Below are 14,873 nucleotides of genomic sequence, written 5' to 3' on the forward strand. Positions count from 1 at the left end.
AGGCAACTGGATCATCCACAGCAGAGCCCTAACTGGGGAATGGGTGGGTGAGAAAAGAGCTGAGTGCATGACCTCTAGCCAAGTTGTCTGGGGTCTGGAGCAGGGCTCAGCCTAAGCCAGAAACTAAAATGTTCCACAAGGAAACTGAGGCAGAAGCCCAACTGTATGAATTTTGGCAACACCAGGAGATTAAAGAAATGGTGCTCAGAGCCCAAGAAATAAGAACTGGAATTCAGACTGTCATCTCCTGTTAATGCAACCCTTGACAAGTGTCTTAACTTCGCTAAGACTCTGTTTCCTCATGTATAAAATGGGGATAATAATCATCTCAGGTATATTGTGAGAATTATACTATATAAAGTATATAGGCTCAAAATAAACACTTCTTTCTTTCAGTAGACTGTAAGCTCCCTGAAAGCAAAGAATGAATCTTAGCAGCAGAGCAGAGGCTACATAGAGTGCCTAATAAGTGTTTACTAATAAATGAAAAAACAGCCAACATAGTCCAGACCCTACCCCCAGGTGAGGCCGAGGTCACTAATCTACAAACTGTCTCATTCTTACTACTCAAAGTGGCTGCTGACGTCACCTAGGAACTTCTTAGAAACACAGGATATTTGACCCCACCCCAGACCTAATGAATCAGAAGATCCATTTTGGCCCAATTGTCAGGAGATCTGCCCACACATTATGTTTGGAGAAGTACTGCTTAGTTAGGAGCCCTGGAGGAAAGAGAAGGCCTGAGTCTCCTGGTGGGTGGCATCTAGTGGCTCCAGCTGGGAGGGATTGGGGACGGTAGAATCTGTCAGGTAGAGTCCAAAGTGGTTTTTTAAATTGTGACCACTGTCTGTGGGGGTTGGGCAGACAGACGGCCAGGCTGCCCTGCATCAGAGGAGCTGGGACCACAGGCTGGCTGGGTAGGGGCAGTCTGCAGATTGCATGGAGGTGTGAGCAAAAGTTGCCTTTCAGAGCCTCAGTCTGGGCTCAAAGGCAATGCCCAGAGGTCAAGCAGGCAAGAAGTCAAGTTCAGGGGTTATCAGGTGAGAGAAGCCAAATCTGGTTATGCTGGTCCCAAGAGCCAGAGTCCAGAGAACAGAAAGCAGATGATTCTACTAATACTTACTGAGCCATTTACAGGCAAGACAGAGAGTGATTCTCCTCCTAGGAAAGGCTGCTCCTTGTTCTGGGCCTCAGCCCCTTGAGGGTGTAGGTGGGTGTGTCTTTGTAGTTCTGTGTCTGTAGTCCATCCGAGGGGGCTCAGTGTCACAATGAAGGCAGGTATGAGGCTTGCTGGAAGGTTTCTCTGTCCTGCTGACTTAAAGAGACACCAGTGAAGGTGGGAAAGTGAAAATTTCAGAGACTATTTTTGAAGTTGCTGTGAAAAAATGGGCAAAAATTCCCAGGGCCTTTGCTCACACCGAAACCCTGTGTGTTTTCGGTCAGGGATGGGCTGCCCCTCAGGTAATAATAAGCCAATGCCCCCAGTAACCCAGACAGCATTCTCTGAGGGGATGGGGGCGGGCAGCACAGAATCCTACTATCAGAGGAGAGGACCTGGTGACTTTCAATCTTTTTTTTTAACCGAAGTATAGTCAGTTTACAATGTTGTGTCAATTTCTGGTGTACAGCATAATGTTTCAGTCATACATATACACATGTATATTCATTTTCATATTTTTTCATTACAGGTTACTACAAGATATTGAATATAGTTACCTGTGCTATACAGAAGAAACTTGTTGTCAATGGACTAAATGCTCCAATCAAAAGACACAGAGTGGCAGATTAGATAATAAAACAGGAACCTACAATAAGCTGTCTACAAGAGATCCTCTTTAGGGAGAAGGACACACAGATTGAAAGTAAGAGGATGGAAAAGACACTTCATGCAAATGGAAATGACTAGAAAGCAGGGGTAGCAATATTCATATCAGACAAAATAGACTTTAAAACAAAGGCCATAAAGAAGACAAAGAAGGACACTGTACAAAGATCAAAGGATCAATACAAGAAGAAATTACACGTGTTAACATATATGCACCTCATACAGGAGCACCTAAATATATAAAACAAATTACTAACAGACATTCAATCATTTTTTTAATCCTTGCAGCCCTGCCTTCTAACACTGTCTTACTCAGATCCCCACCATCCGAAATGGATATTAGCAAAGCTGTTCTTACTGAAGCAGAAGTTGGAGCCCAGAGCCATTCCCTTCTACCCCTCTCTGAGGCTCCTTGGTGGAACCCCCCGGGGTTCCGTGGGGGCAGTTTAAGAAGCACTGCTCTGCACCAGTGCTATTATACAAATGAGGAGAAGGAAGCCCAGGCTGACAAGGTCTTCCATGGTCTGGCATTAGCTCCATGGCCATTGTGGATGTTCCTTCACATACTCTCTCTTCCAGGCCTTTCTATGTGCTATTCTCTCTGTTTGAAACACTTGCTGCTCCCCATCATGCCTCACTGTCTTCCCAGCCCTACTCCTGTCTGCCCCACTCCTCCGTGACCTCAGGATCCCAGCTGAGGCCTGTCTGTCCTGTCCACCATGCCCGATCAATGGTAAGTGCTGTGTATCTCTTTCTTGAATGAGCGAAGAACACTTAAGGAGCCTTCCTGCACAACTGCCCAGCCAGCTCCAAGGCTCAGAAATGCTGACACCCCCCATCCACCCAAATATGGGGTCGTAGTAAGCAAATGCTCGTCCAGGCTGTGTTGAATCCCTCACATGGAATTCTGACTGATGTATGACAGTGTTAGGTTGAAGATCCAGGCAATGGGGAAAATGTGTTTAGAAAATGCAAAGTGAGACACACTTAGAATATATTGGTAGGTCCATGTGATGGCTGCTTTCAAAGGGGCCATAGAGATTGGCAGATACCTGTTTCTTATGCTGACAGTGTTCAGACATCATCCTGACCTTCTGCCACACTGAGGGTTTAGAAATAAACAGGTCTTAAATCTGACTACCTTCTTACCCCAGTAACCATATTCGGTAATCTTCCAAAAGTTCCACAAGGAATTATTCACAACTTCCCTGATGACAAAATGGAGCCATAGAACACAGTGTTTGGTATTTCTCAGGCATCTCTGTGGTAGATAAATAAATCTCTCCCAGCAGATTCATCTGATAGGGAAAAAAAAAAACACATAAATATGAATTAATGTTGTGCTAACTTTTTTTCTGAATATGCAACAAGTTAGCAATGCTAAGTCAACATATTCCAAGATTGGCTCTCCCTATTAGTATGTGGGCAGTAAATTATGAAGAAAAACTAATTATCTCTTTAGATAGTATCACCCCAAACATTACTTTTACAAGCATTGTGAAATGATTCAACGAGTTAACTAAAGTCTCGGCTTAAGCATCATTTTATTTAAAGTGACACTTCCTGGCAAACAGTGTTCTAATTAAAAATGAAAATCATATTGGAATTTATTCCCTGGAAGATAAAGAAGAAACTACAGACTACTTAACAACCTACACGCTGTCACTACTTATCTCTGGCACTAGTCACAAAGGAAAGCTACCTGGAAGGGTAGTTTCTCTCACGATGACCCCTTCCAATTAGACAGGACTTAGCACTTTATGAAGCATGCTCACAGACATGCTTTCATTTGACCCTCTCAACAGCCCTGCGAAGCTGGTCTAACAAGAATGAATGTTAACTTCACCTTATAAATGAGGATGCAGAGGTCGTGGAAGACGCACGTCTTGTTCGTGGTCACCCTGCTAGGAGGGGTTCAGCCGGGCCTTGAACCCCAGCTTTGTGATTCCTGGTGTTGTCATCGCCAGCTAGGCTATGCTTAACATCTGCCTGATGCCTTACGTCATGCTGCAGAGGGACCCTGAAGGTCTCCTAGGGCAGCAGCTCTCAAACTTTATTTCTCAGAAACCTAAAGGTCCACAGTGATACTTAGGAAGCCAACGGCGGTGGGGGGGGGGGGGGGAGCGAGAAGACAGGGTACTGGGCTCCTATCACAACCAGGGGTTCTGTTTTTATGTCTTACAAACAAGTGTTTCCAGTAAAATTTGTTTGGAAGGAAGTACTATATTGCTTTAAAAAAAAAGTTTGAAACTCCAGTACACTAATCCAAAGTACTCATTTTTACAGATGGGAAAAGACCCATAAAGATCACGTAATGTATACATGTTCACACCTGAGTGAGACTAGAAACCAGTCCACCACTCTGTGGTTACATCTCTCAGCACAGTGTTTTGTCTACATCCGAGGTTCTCCAACCTTAGTGTGTATCAGGAACACTTGGAGGGCTGGTCGTGGATTTCTGGGTCCTACCTCCTTGGGTTCTGCTCAGGAGGGCTGCAGTGGGGCCCAAGAATCTGCACTCCAGGTGCTGCTGCTGAGCCAGAGAGCACGTTCTGAGAACCACTTGTCTACAGGAAAGAAAACTGGAAAGTCAACCTAATTGATCAACTAATTGTACATACATTTCATCAACTTTACTTCATTCTGAGAAAATGGTAAAAGGACATTCCTTCTTCATAATTTATAAACCCATTGCCTTAACCATGCTACTACACATTCCTCAACACCTGGCACTGATAGTCTATCACATCAAAGACCCTACACCACCCACGTAGCAGATGGCGTTGATGTCCAGCCCACATCCCTTCATCCAGCCTCTGAGTTTATCTGCAACTGCAGTGGACGGTCTCCATGCATACTGCCAGCTGCCCATCTCAATGGCTGATCTTTCTTTGTGTCTCTGAGGACTTTCTTTAGCCAACAAGAGCTTGCTTAGTCGACAAGCAGTGTGTGTGTGTGTGTGTGTGCGCGCGTGCTTGCGTGTGTATTTAATGTCCCCACTTTCCAGGGCATCCTTCAAACAATGAGGTCATGAATCTGCAGAAAAAGACTCCAGATTTCCTCTCTCTCTGTGGGACAATTTTGAAGCTTGTTCAAATGACTCCTCAGAGACTTTCTAGTGAGACTGAGCCCCAGTCTCCCCAGAATCAACCTGCTCATTCATGCATCCTTTACTGGCATTTCTCCCTTTCCTGTCCACTTCTCCTACTTCCTCATTTATGCTTCCAGGGATCACTTCCTAAACAAACTCCCTGCATCTCAAGTTCTTGTCTCAGAGTCTGCTTTTGGGGGAACACAAACTAAGACACTCTATCTCCAAGTTCTTCACCGAATTTTTGGAAGCATCACACACTAGTTGACCCACATCCACTCTTGCTCACCTTTTAGTTCTATGCCCTGGGTCTTTATTTGCAGGTCTTTGGGCTGGCTGACCCAAGTTAGATGTACATGATGGGTGTTAAAAAAATACTACAATGATTGTTGCTGCAGTAACAGTAGTAGGAATACTGACTAATGAATCATGTGCAGATACTCATGATTTATTAATTGTATATCTAGTAGTCATTCTTCAGACTGAGGTCCAAGTGTATTTAGTATCAGATCTGTGAAGGGTGACAGCTTAAAAAACTGGTATTACACATATTTTTCAGGCATCACTATAAAAGCATCCATCAATTCTGAAACGTAGTTAACTTTCCATTTGTAATATAAAAGTAAAATTAACTTTCAGCAAATATTTACGTTTAAGGAGTGGAGTTTCAGCACTGATGGCATCAACATTTCTCAAACTGCAGTGCAAATCTCAATTTAAAAAAAGAACTATCTGAGAAACAATTAAGTTGTCCTCAAACTGAAGCCAAATAATGGAGACAGATCCTTTTGGTTAAAAACATAATTAAATGAATCAAACTTCATCCTAAATAATAGAGCTATTTTGTGTATTTCATTCCAATCATTGTGAGTGGCTTAATATTTTTTCTTTTTTTAAGAAAACAGCCTCATTGCAGCATAACTGACATATAATAAATGCACATATTTCAAGCATACAACCTAATAAATTTTGATGTATGTATACACCCATGAAACCATTGTGCAGGCTTATTTTTGAAAGCAATTTTATGTAGTTTTACATCTATATCATTTTAAAATCCAATTTCTGGAATAATCCATTAATTATTACATTTATGCAGTGATCCATTTTGACTAAAGCTCCTTACATTACTCCCTGTTTGAAATAGCTGTATGAGTATGCTCCAAAATGCGTGTGTGTGAAATAAGGGGCTGGCACAAATCCCAGAACTGAGGAGGTATAGCTGGCAAAGGGTAATAAAAGCTACCACTTGTTTAGCATCTATCATTGCCAAGGTCTGTTTTGTAACTTTTTAGATACATCATTTGTAACCATCACAACAATTCTACAAGATCAGTATTACTAATTCTATTTCACCAGTGAGCAAACTGAGACTTGGAGACATTCAGTGACTTAGAGACACTTATGTAACTAGCACATGATGAAGCTGGGAACTAGATTCATCCCACCAAGCTAATATTTCCCAAACTGTTAATTTATTTAACAAATAGACACCAGGCCCTAGGTGAGATGTTGGAGATAACAGCAGTGAAGGTCATGGTTCCCAACATCATAAACCTTACAGCCAGTGGTGAAGAGATTTGCCATTTCTTTGAAGTATGTTTTGACATAAGTATACATCTTTGAAACCAACACCACAATAAAGATAATGCACGTACCCATTACTGCCCTAAGTTTCCCCATGATCCTGTGTCATGTCTACCTCCTGACCCTACAGTACTCACAACAAAATAACCACTGATCTGCTTTCTCTCACTATGATTAGTTTGGATTTTCTGGAGTTTTAAATAAATGAAATCATACATACGTATTCTTATTTATCTGGATTCATCTCCAGATATATTTGAACTTTATCCGGTTAAAAAAATCAACTTTACTGAGGCATGACTTACATACAAAGTCACCAATTTTAAAAGCAGAATTTGATGAGTTTTGATATATGAATATTAGCATGTGATCACCACTACCATCATAATACAGAACATGTGGAAAGGAGTATTTTAATTAAATTTTTTTTTTTAGTGGAGGTACTGCGGATTGAACCCAGGACCTCAAGCATGCTAAACATGCACTTTACCACTGAGCTATACCCTCCCCCAGGAATATTTTCAATTTAAGCAAACTTTACCCTTAAAAGCACAAAGTTGATCCGTTTCAGAGAAAGCCAAGTGCGGTACGCATGGAACATTCCTGCATTATCTCAGGGACACACAAATCAATGCTACTTTGCCTCCTTAAACCTACACAGCTTTGGGAACTTGCAAGCTTTATTGTTTACAGGGAACCTTTGTGATTGCTTATTACTTTTCTTACAAACACCCCTCTGGTGCTTTAGGAAATACCTTCAAAGATAAAGTAACAGGAAGGGGTATATTTTGATTCATTCTCCGTGGTGATTCCTCTGTCTCCACAATGGAAAGTTTCAACCAGCTCAAAAGTATCTGACAGCCACACTGTCTCAGGCCTCTTTTCTCTCTTCTGGTTTCCCAGCCTGCAGTCTCTTCCCATTCCATTCCTGTCTAAATATCACTGTTCCGTGAATCTTTCCAAAGCCTTGCTTTTGGCATGCTGGGAACCCTTCCACAGCTCGCCAGTGTTTACAGGATTGAGTCCAAGTTCTGTAAGGCCCCCTTCGTATGCTCCACCTGTTTGCATCCATGTTGATGAGCAGCTGGGAGCCACCTCCTGGGCTGAGCCCAGCTGCTTCCCCGGGGCGGACTGCAAGTGTTTCATCTTCCCTGGCCCCCAGCTCAACGTGTGGAGAGGCCTGGGTCTAGAAAATAAGATTTAGGACTGTATTTGTTGCAGAGAGATAAAAATTTATATCCCAAGCTTTATTTAGAAAGTCTAGGAAGGCTCTTAATTGGCTATTGTTTAAGAAATTTCAGTGATTGATGTGCATGTGGAGATTCGGATGTAACAATAACTTAAAGCTTTTATTGCCGCATGCGTAATTTCTTTGTTAAACATGAAGCATGACATGACTGAGTTACTTTCTGAAAAGGATGGTCATTTATCATCTATCCAGATGTTCACTAAATATCTCTGGAGCACCTAGTACATATCAGGCTCTGTGCTAAGCCCTGGTGGTATATTGGTGAAGCAGAGATACCCCCTACGCCCTTCTAGAGCTAAGAGATTAGCTGATGAGTCATTACAGGGTAAGGAGAGCTACAAAGGGAGGGAAAATGAACGCATCCTGCAAGCTGTGGTGGACACTACTGCCCTGCCCACATCCCCGTAGCACTCACCAGCAACCCAAAGGCTTCTCCTACCAGGGACTCTCAGGCTGAGTGAGGACTTCTCTGGGACAGGAGCTCAGCCCCTGCGCCGGTGCAGGCCGGACGTGCTGGGGCATCAGTGCCCTCGGGAGTAGCTCTAAGCCAAAGGCAAAAGAGATTTGAGAGTTAACTACCCAGCCTCCTCGCCCTCTGGGTGGAACAACTGAGGTTGTTCTGTATGCCTTAGCATCAGTGGCCATTAACAAAACGCCATAGACTAAGTGGCTTAAACAACAGAAAGTTATTTTCTCACAGTTCTTAGAGGCTGGTCGGTTGAGATCAGGGTGCCAGCTCAGTTGGTTTCCGGTGAAGCTTCTCTTCTTGGGTGGGGGCAGCCACCAGATGGCTAAGTGCTCAAGTGACCTCTCGTGTGCCTTCTCAGAAAGAGAGAGAGGGAGATGGAGGGAGCTCCCAGGTGCCTCTTTTTATAAAAACACGAATTCTACGGTATCAAGGCCCTACTGTATCAAGGTTCCACCTTCATGATCCCACTGTAGTCCCTCCTTAACTTTTAGTTACCTCCTCAAAGGCCCTATCTCCAGACACAGTCATGATGTGGGATTAGAACTTCAACATGAGCATTTTGGGAGGATACAATCCAGTCCATAGTATATACTGTGTCCTGGAGTTCTCCATGAGGCTGAGCCCCAGTTACTCATCTCCCAGCAACTTGTTCATTAATGCACTCAAGTGGCTTCTTTTTCTTCCCTACTCATTTCCCCATCTTCCCACCAGAGCTTCCTGAGACTACCTCCCAAGTTAACAACTTGCACTCAAATCCCAATCTCAAGGTGTGCTTCTGGGGGAACCCAACCAACGAACGGAGCTCATGACAGCAGGACCTGACCCAGGCCGGATGCGTCAGGAACTCTTCCCTAAGGGCTCTGTGGGAAGCCATTTAAGGTCTTAAAGGAATGAATCTCTGGAAGAATGTGGAGAAAGGATTTAGAGATAAAAAGTAGATTCAGGGCAACTAACTGGGAAGCTGTTTCTTCAGCCAAATGAGAAGACCGTGACCAGTATTAGGGAGGAGGCAGGGAAGATGCAGCCTGACACGGTGCCTGGTCCATGAGGAGCTGCTCAACAAATGTTTTTGTATGAAAATTAATGAATGGGTTCAATCTGCCCAATCTGTAGGCTGACGGAATTGGAAGACTGATTAGACCTGGAATCTGGGGAAAAGGAGAGAGTCAACAACAAGTTCCCATTTTCAGGCTTGAAAAGCTAAGTGGATGTTGGTGCTATTTGCTGAACATGGACACAGCCCCAAGGAGGAAGGGCAGGTTGGAGCGGGTAGGAGATAATGAATTTGGGGCATGATGTGCCTGTGAGTCATCTGATGTCGAGTAGCCAGCTGGGTGCATAGGTTTGGAGTCGGGTCAGAATGCATATTTGGGTGCCCCCAGACCAGCTGCATGGGAAATAGGACCCAGAAGAGCCCCACGTTTCCTGCTTCCTGGCATTCTCTCTAAAATAACATTTTAGACAGAGTATGAGAGAGAACTAATATTTATTGAGAACCTACTATGTGCCGAGAATTGTACCATGTGTTTATTTAATTTTTAGAAGAGTCCAGGGAGGTATACAGTTGTATCTCTATTTACAGGTGCAGAACAGTGATGTAACTTATCCAAGGTCACACAACTGGTAAGCAGCTTCAGAAAAAACTCTGGACAGTCTTATTCCAAATTTCATGTTCTTAAAGACAATAAGTATTAAAAAAGCATGGTTTTCTATCCTATGTCTCTCAGTCTCAGTAGACCCTACGATGTGCAATTCCCAAAGTCAGGTGCATTCACCAGCAGGATCTTCCAATTTCAGGGTCCAAAGAACAGTCTCTGTGCAGCACCCTGTTCATCTACTCATCTCTCACTTGGACAGTTCTCTCTCCAAGTGGTCCCCCTGCTGGTGACCCTACTGCATGTAGCCCTAACCGAAGTCTCCCAATTTCTGTCTCTGTAGATTTGCTTTTTCTCGATGTATCATCTAAAAGGAATCACATTACAGCCTTTTGCAATGGTTCTCTTAGCTAGTGTGCTAAGGTAAAGAGTAAAATGTCTAGTATTTCTTCAACACCATATGAAGTGTAGGGAGTAACCCAGTACCTCATTATTTCTTTTTATTTAAGAATACAGCACACTCTACCTTGGATTTGCTAATACTGATGTATATGAAAATGTCCCAGTTATTTTCCCTTCTTCAAACTAATATTTTTTTTGCGGATCAGCATTAAACTTAGGAAGAACTGACACTGACATTCTTCAATGTTACACATTTTCTCATCAAGCACATAGTATATCTTTTCCAATGCATTCTGTTAGGTCAAAAGTTTCGAGAACTTTAAAAAAAGTTATTATTTAGGTTTTGTAGATATACCATCAGTATTGTAGTACACTCTGCGTTCTTTTGTGATATTTTTATATGGCACATTTTCCCATGGTCTGTTCTAAATTGTTATTTATGATAAACACGAAAGCTATTGTATTAGGAATGAAAATTTTGGAAAACAGTATGAAGGTTCTTCAAAAAATTTAAAATAGAACTACCATATGCTCCAGCAATCCCATTTCTGGGTATTTATCCAAAGAATTGAAATCAGGGTCTCAAAGAGACACCTGCACTCCCATGTTCACTGCAGTGTTATTCACAATAAGCAAAATATGAAAAAAAAAACCTTAATGTCCACTGATGGATAAATGGATAAACAAAACATGGTATATTCATATAATGGAATATTTATCCTTAACAGAAGAAGGAAATCCTGCCATTTGCAACAACACGGATGAACTGGAAGACATTATGCTGAGTGAAATAGGCCAATCACAGAAGGACAAATATTACATGATTCCACTTAACATGAGATACCTAAAATAGTCAATACAAAACAGAAACAGACTCACAGCCATAGTAAACAATCTTATGGTTACCAGGGAAGGGGGTCGGGGGGAGGAGGTGGGAAGGGGTAAATTGGGAGTTCAAGATTTGCAAATATTAACAGTAAATATGAAACAGATAAAAAAACAAATTTCTTCTGTGTATAGCACACAAACTACATTCAGTATCTTGTAGTAACCTATAAAACGAATATATGTATGCATATGTATGACTGAAACATTATGCTGCATACCAGACATTGACACAACATTGTAAACTGACTATACTTCAATGTAAAAAACAATATAAATAATATACACACAAAAATAAATAAAAAATAAAATGAAATAGTCCAGCTCATAGGAGGGGGAAATGGGCAGTTGCTGTTCAACAGGTATAAAGTTTCAGTTATGCCAATGCATACATTTTAGAGACCTGCTATTAAATATAGTGTCTTAACAACATTATGTTGTACACTTAAGATTTTGTTAAGAGGGCACAGAACATGTGTTCCTACCACAATAAAAAAAAATCAACTGGGAATTATATAAATACAATTCTCAAAAGATGGGAGTTAGAACCTATGCTGCCTTGTTCTCTAGATGTGAGGTGGTATTACTCTGCATGTTCTAATTCTTTTAATATGTTCGTTGGAGGTAGAGCTTCATAGACTACTTCCTGGTGTGGGGGTGGGCATCTCACCTGGGTCATAAAAGGCTCCAGAGATTGGGCAAAGCTGATAACCTCAGCCAGGAAGATGAGGTCATTCTTCCTGCTGGTTGCCACAATCTTGCAAAAAGCAGCTCCTGAGACATGTTTCTTGGACCAGAAACTAGACCTAAGTGAGAGGCCCTTAGGCAAAAAAAGACTGGAACGGTGGTCAGTGGAGTTCCTCCTGGAACCAGGCCCCACCCTGACCTCTCCCACCTCCTCCACACTGATCAGGATCAGTCCTACCTCACGTCTCCAGCCTCCCATCTTGCTCCCTTCTCCTCTCTGGGACCCTACTATCTAATCATTAGTTAATTTCTTTCAGCTCCATAAGAAACTCCTCATCTTCGTTTTTACCTCTTGGCCTTTGCACATGCCCATCCCTCTGTCCCAGCCCCTCTCACAACCAGCTCTCCAAACTGACTAATTCCTGTTCATTGTCAAGACTTAATTTAGACCTCACTTTCTCCAGGAATTTCCCTGAGCCTCAAGACTGGGCGAGGTTTTCCCTTAGTACTCTGCTTTTACCCCCTATTCCAGGGGTTATCCAACTGTGCTGCAACTGCCTGTTAATCTGTCTGCCTCTCCCTCCCCCTAGACTGAAAGCTCCATCAGACAGAGAATCTGTCCAACGTCTGACCTCATGAGATACCCCAAGTTAGAACTGCCCAGTCAACTTGCTTCCAAATTCCTGATCCATACAAACTGTGAGATAATAAGTGATTACTATTGTCTTGAGTCACTAAACTTGTGGGTAATTTGTTATACAGCAGTGGACAACTAATACTATCAAAACTTAGTGGCTTACAACGACCGCATCTCAGATTCTGTAGGTTAGTAATTGGTGATCTCTTGCTCCTTGGGGCGTCAACTGAGCTCAACTCAGCAACACTCAGCCCCTGGATGGGCTTGCTGGGAGGATCCAAGGTGGCTTCACTCACATGCCTGACACTGTGTGGCTGGAAGGCAGGACTCAGCTGGTTGACCACAGAGCCTACACTCGGCCTCTGATCATGGTCATCTCAAAGTGGACTTTTTACAAGGCAGCTGGCTTCCCTCAGAACAAGTATCCCCCCAAAACCCAGAAGCTGTTGCATGAGTTTTTATGACCTAGTCTTGGAAGTAACATAGAGTCATTTCTGACACATTCTCTTAGTTGAAGCAGTCATAATCTGGACTTGAGCAGATTCAAGGGGAGGAAACAGAGACCCCACCTCTTGATGGGAGGAGTTATCAAATAATTTGTAGCTATTTTTAAAAAATTAACTTTTATTAACATGTAATTTATATGTAATAAAATGCACCCACTTAAAGACAATTTGACAAGTTTGAACAAATACATACATCCTTGTAACCATGACCACTATCAAGTTATAGAACATTTCCTTCATCCCAGAAAGTTCCCTCCTGCCCTCTTGGAATCAATCCCCTCAGTCCCCTTCATGAGCACCAGGCACTAGGCAACCCCTGATCTGCTTTTAGGATTTTCCAGAATTCCATACGATACAGCTTATAATTTTTCACACTTGGCTTTTTCACTTAGCTAAATTCTTTTGAGATCCATCACACTGTTGCATGTATCAATAGTTCATTTCTTTTTTATTATTACTGAGTAGTTTTTATTGTATGAATATAAACTTTTGTTTATGCAGTTACTTGTTGGTGGACACCTGGGTTATTTCCAGATTTAAATGATTATGATAAAGCTACTTGGACATGCATTTCCCTTCTCTTGAATAAATATCTAAGGGTGCAGATGATGGGTCATAAAGTAGGTATGTGTTTAACTTTATAAGAGATTACCAAATTGTTTTCCAAAATGGTTGTGCTTTCTTACTCTTCCACCAACAATACATGAACGTTCTAAATGCTCCACATCCTTGTCAGCAGATGGTATTATCAATCTTTGCAAGTTTAGCCATTCTACTGGGTATGTTCTATTGACATGTATGTTTATCCTGTGTGATCATATTTTGAAACTGCCCTAAAGCACATATCAGTTCACTGTAGCTGAACTGCTCTCATGACATCACACACTAAAGTCCTCAAGGGCCACCCACATCACCCGTTCAGGCTCCTGGGACATAACTCTGGCTCTAGCTTACCATCCCAAGCTCCTCTCCCCTAGAGAGAACAAAGAGATTATAAAAATAATTTCAAAACTTACTTAGGTAGAAGACATAAGTGGGAAAAAAGAGATGTGATCTCTTTTTTTGCCAGAGTTCTGGTCACTGAAGATAAATTTGGCTGGAAGAAATGAAGAGGGTGGGCTGCAGAGCTGTATCTCTGGCCTAAAGAAAAAAAATTGCAACCCTTACAAATAAAGTGGGAAACAATCCCATTTTATAATATTGCAACATGCCAGTGGATGGTGGGTCAAAACATAATCCCCATGAGTTTGACACCATGCCTGCTTAAAAATGGTATAAACTTTTCCTCTCAAGAGAAGATTTTACTTCTTTTTTTTTTTTTTTCCAAAATACCAGTTTAACTATTTCAAACTTGTCAGGAACAAAGTTTTTGGATAAGAAGTTACAGCAGGGCTTTTAAATTTCTCAAAAGTAGCTTTGTTGTCAGTAACGTTTCTGACTTACTAGAAGTTTAAGCTGGTTTACAAAGTCAGTCGGTTAATCACTAGCTCTTGTCTCTAAAAATCTCTGAGATTTAACATTAATATATTTAGTTGATTGCCTTATGGTCTATTTGCAGAGGTAGTGATTCTCAATGAAAATAGGTTTAAAAGTATAAAATGTTTAGCAACAGTACATACCAAACAAGTTTTCTGTGTTTTTGCCAAAATCAGACAACACATTTGGCTTTTTCTACCATAGAAACTCTCCTACCTCTATTTCTGGATCATTCAACATGGCAAGGCTAACAGAAAACTAAGGTCAAATGAGGAAACTCAGCAAATGGTTTTTATCTGTTTGACCACCAACTGGCAAAACCATAAGAAAAACTACACAGGAGATAAATGATGGGGTAAAAGTACATTTTTGACCATGAGCCCAGGCTCTAGCAAAAGAAGCTGGTCTAAGATTTATAGAAAGTACTTTAGAATCAAAAAACTGTTCTTTCATTTAACAATAAA

The 14,873-nt window shown here is 41.8% G+C and overlaps 1 protein-coding gene across 4 annotated transcripts in view; it reads right to left on the bottom strand.

Annotated features, from left to right (window-relative positions):
- The window catches only part of SYTL2 (synaptotagmin like 2), a 127,879-nt gene that overhangs the window by 111,817 nt on the left and 1,189 nt on the right, over positions 1-14,873 (bottom strand). For 3 of the 4 annotated variants that reach the window (XM_032488793.1, XM_032488792.1, XM_032488786.1), the window contains exons 2-6: positions 13,950-14,073; positions 8,168-8,294; positions 4,158-4,392; positions 2,975-3,123; positions 1,124-1,315 (exon numbers count right to left, since the gene is read on the bottom strand). The gene's annotated coding sequence lies outside the window, so the exon portion shown is untranslated. The remainder of the gene's footprint in view (positions 1-1,123; positions 1,316-2,974; positions 3,124-4,157; positions 4,393-8,167; positions 8,295-13,949; positions 14,074-14,873) is intronic. The other variant, XM_032488787.1, reaches the window with a different exon arrangement.

The sequence above is a fragment of the Camelus ferus genome, chromosome 10 (assembly GCF_009834535.1).
Source record: "Camelus ferus isolate YT-003-E chromosome 10, BCGSAC_Cfer_1.0, whole genome shotgun sequence".
NCBI classification, from domain to species: Eukaryota; Metazoa; Chordata; class Mammalia; order Artiodactyla; family Camelidae; genus Camelus; species Camelus ferus.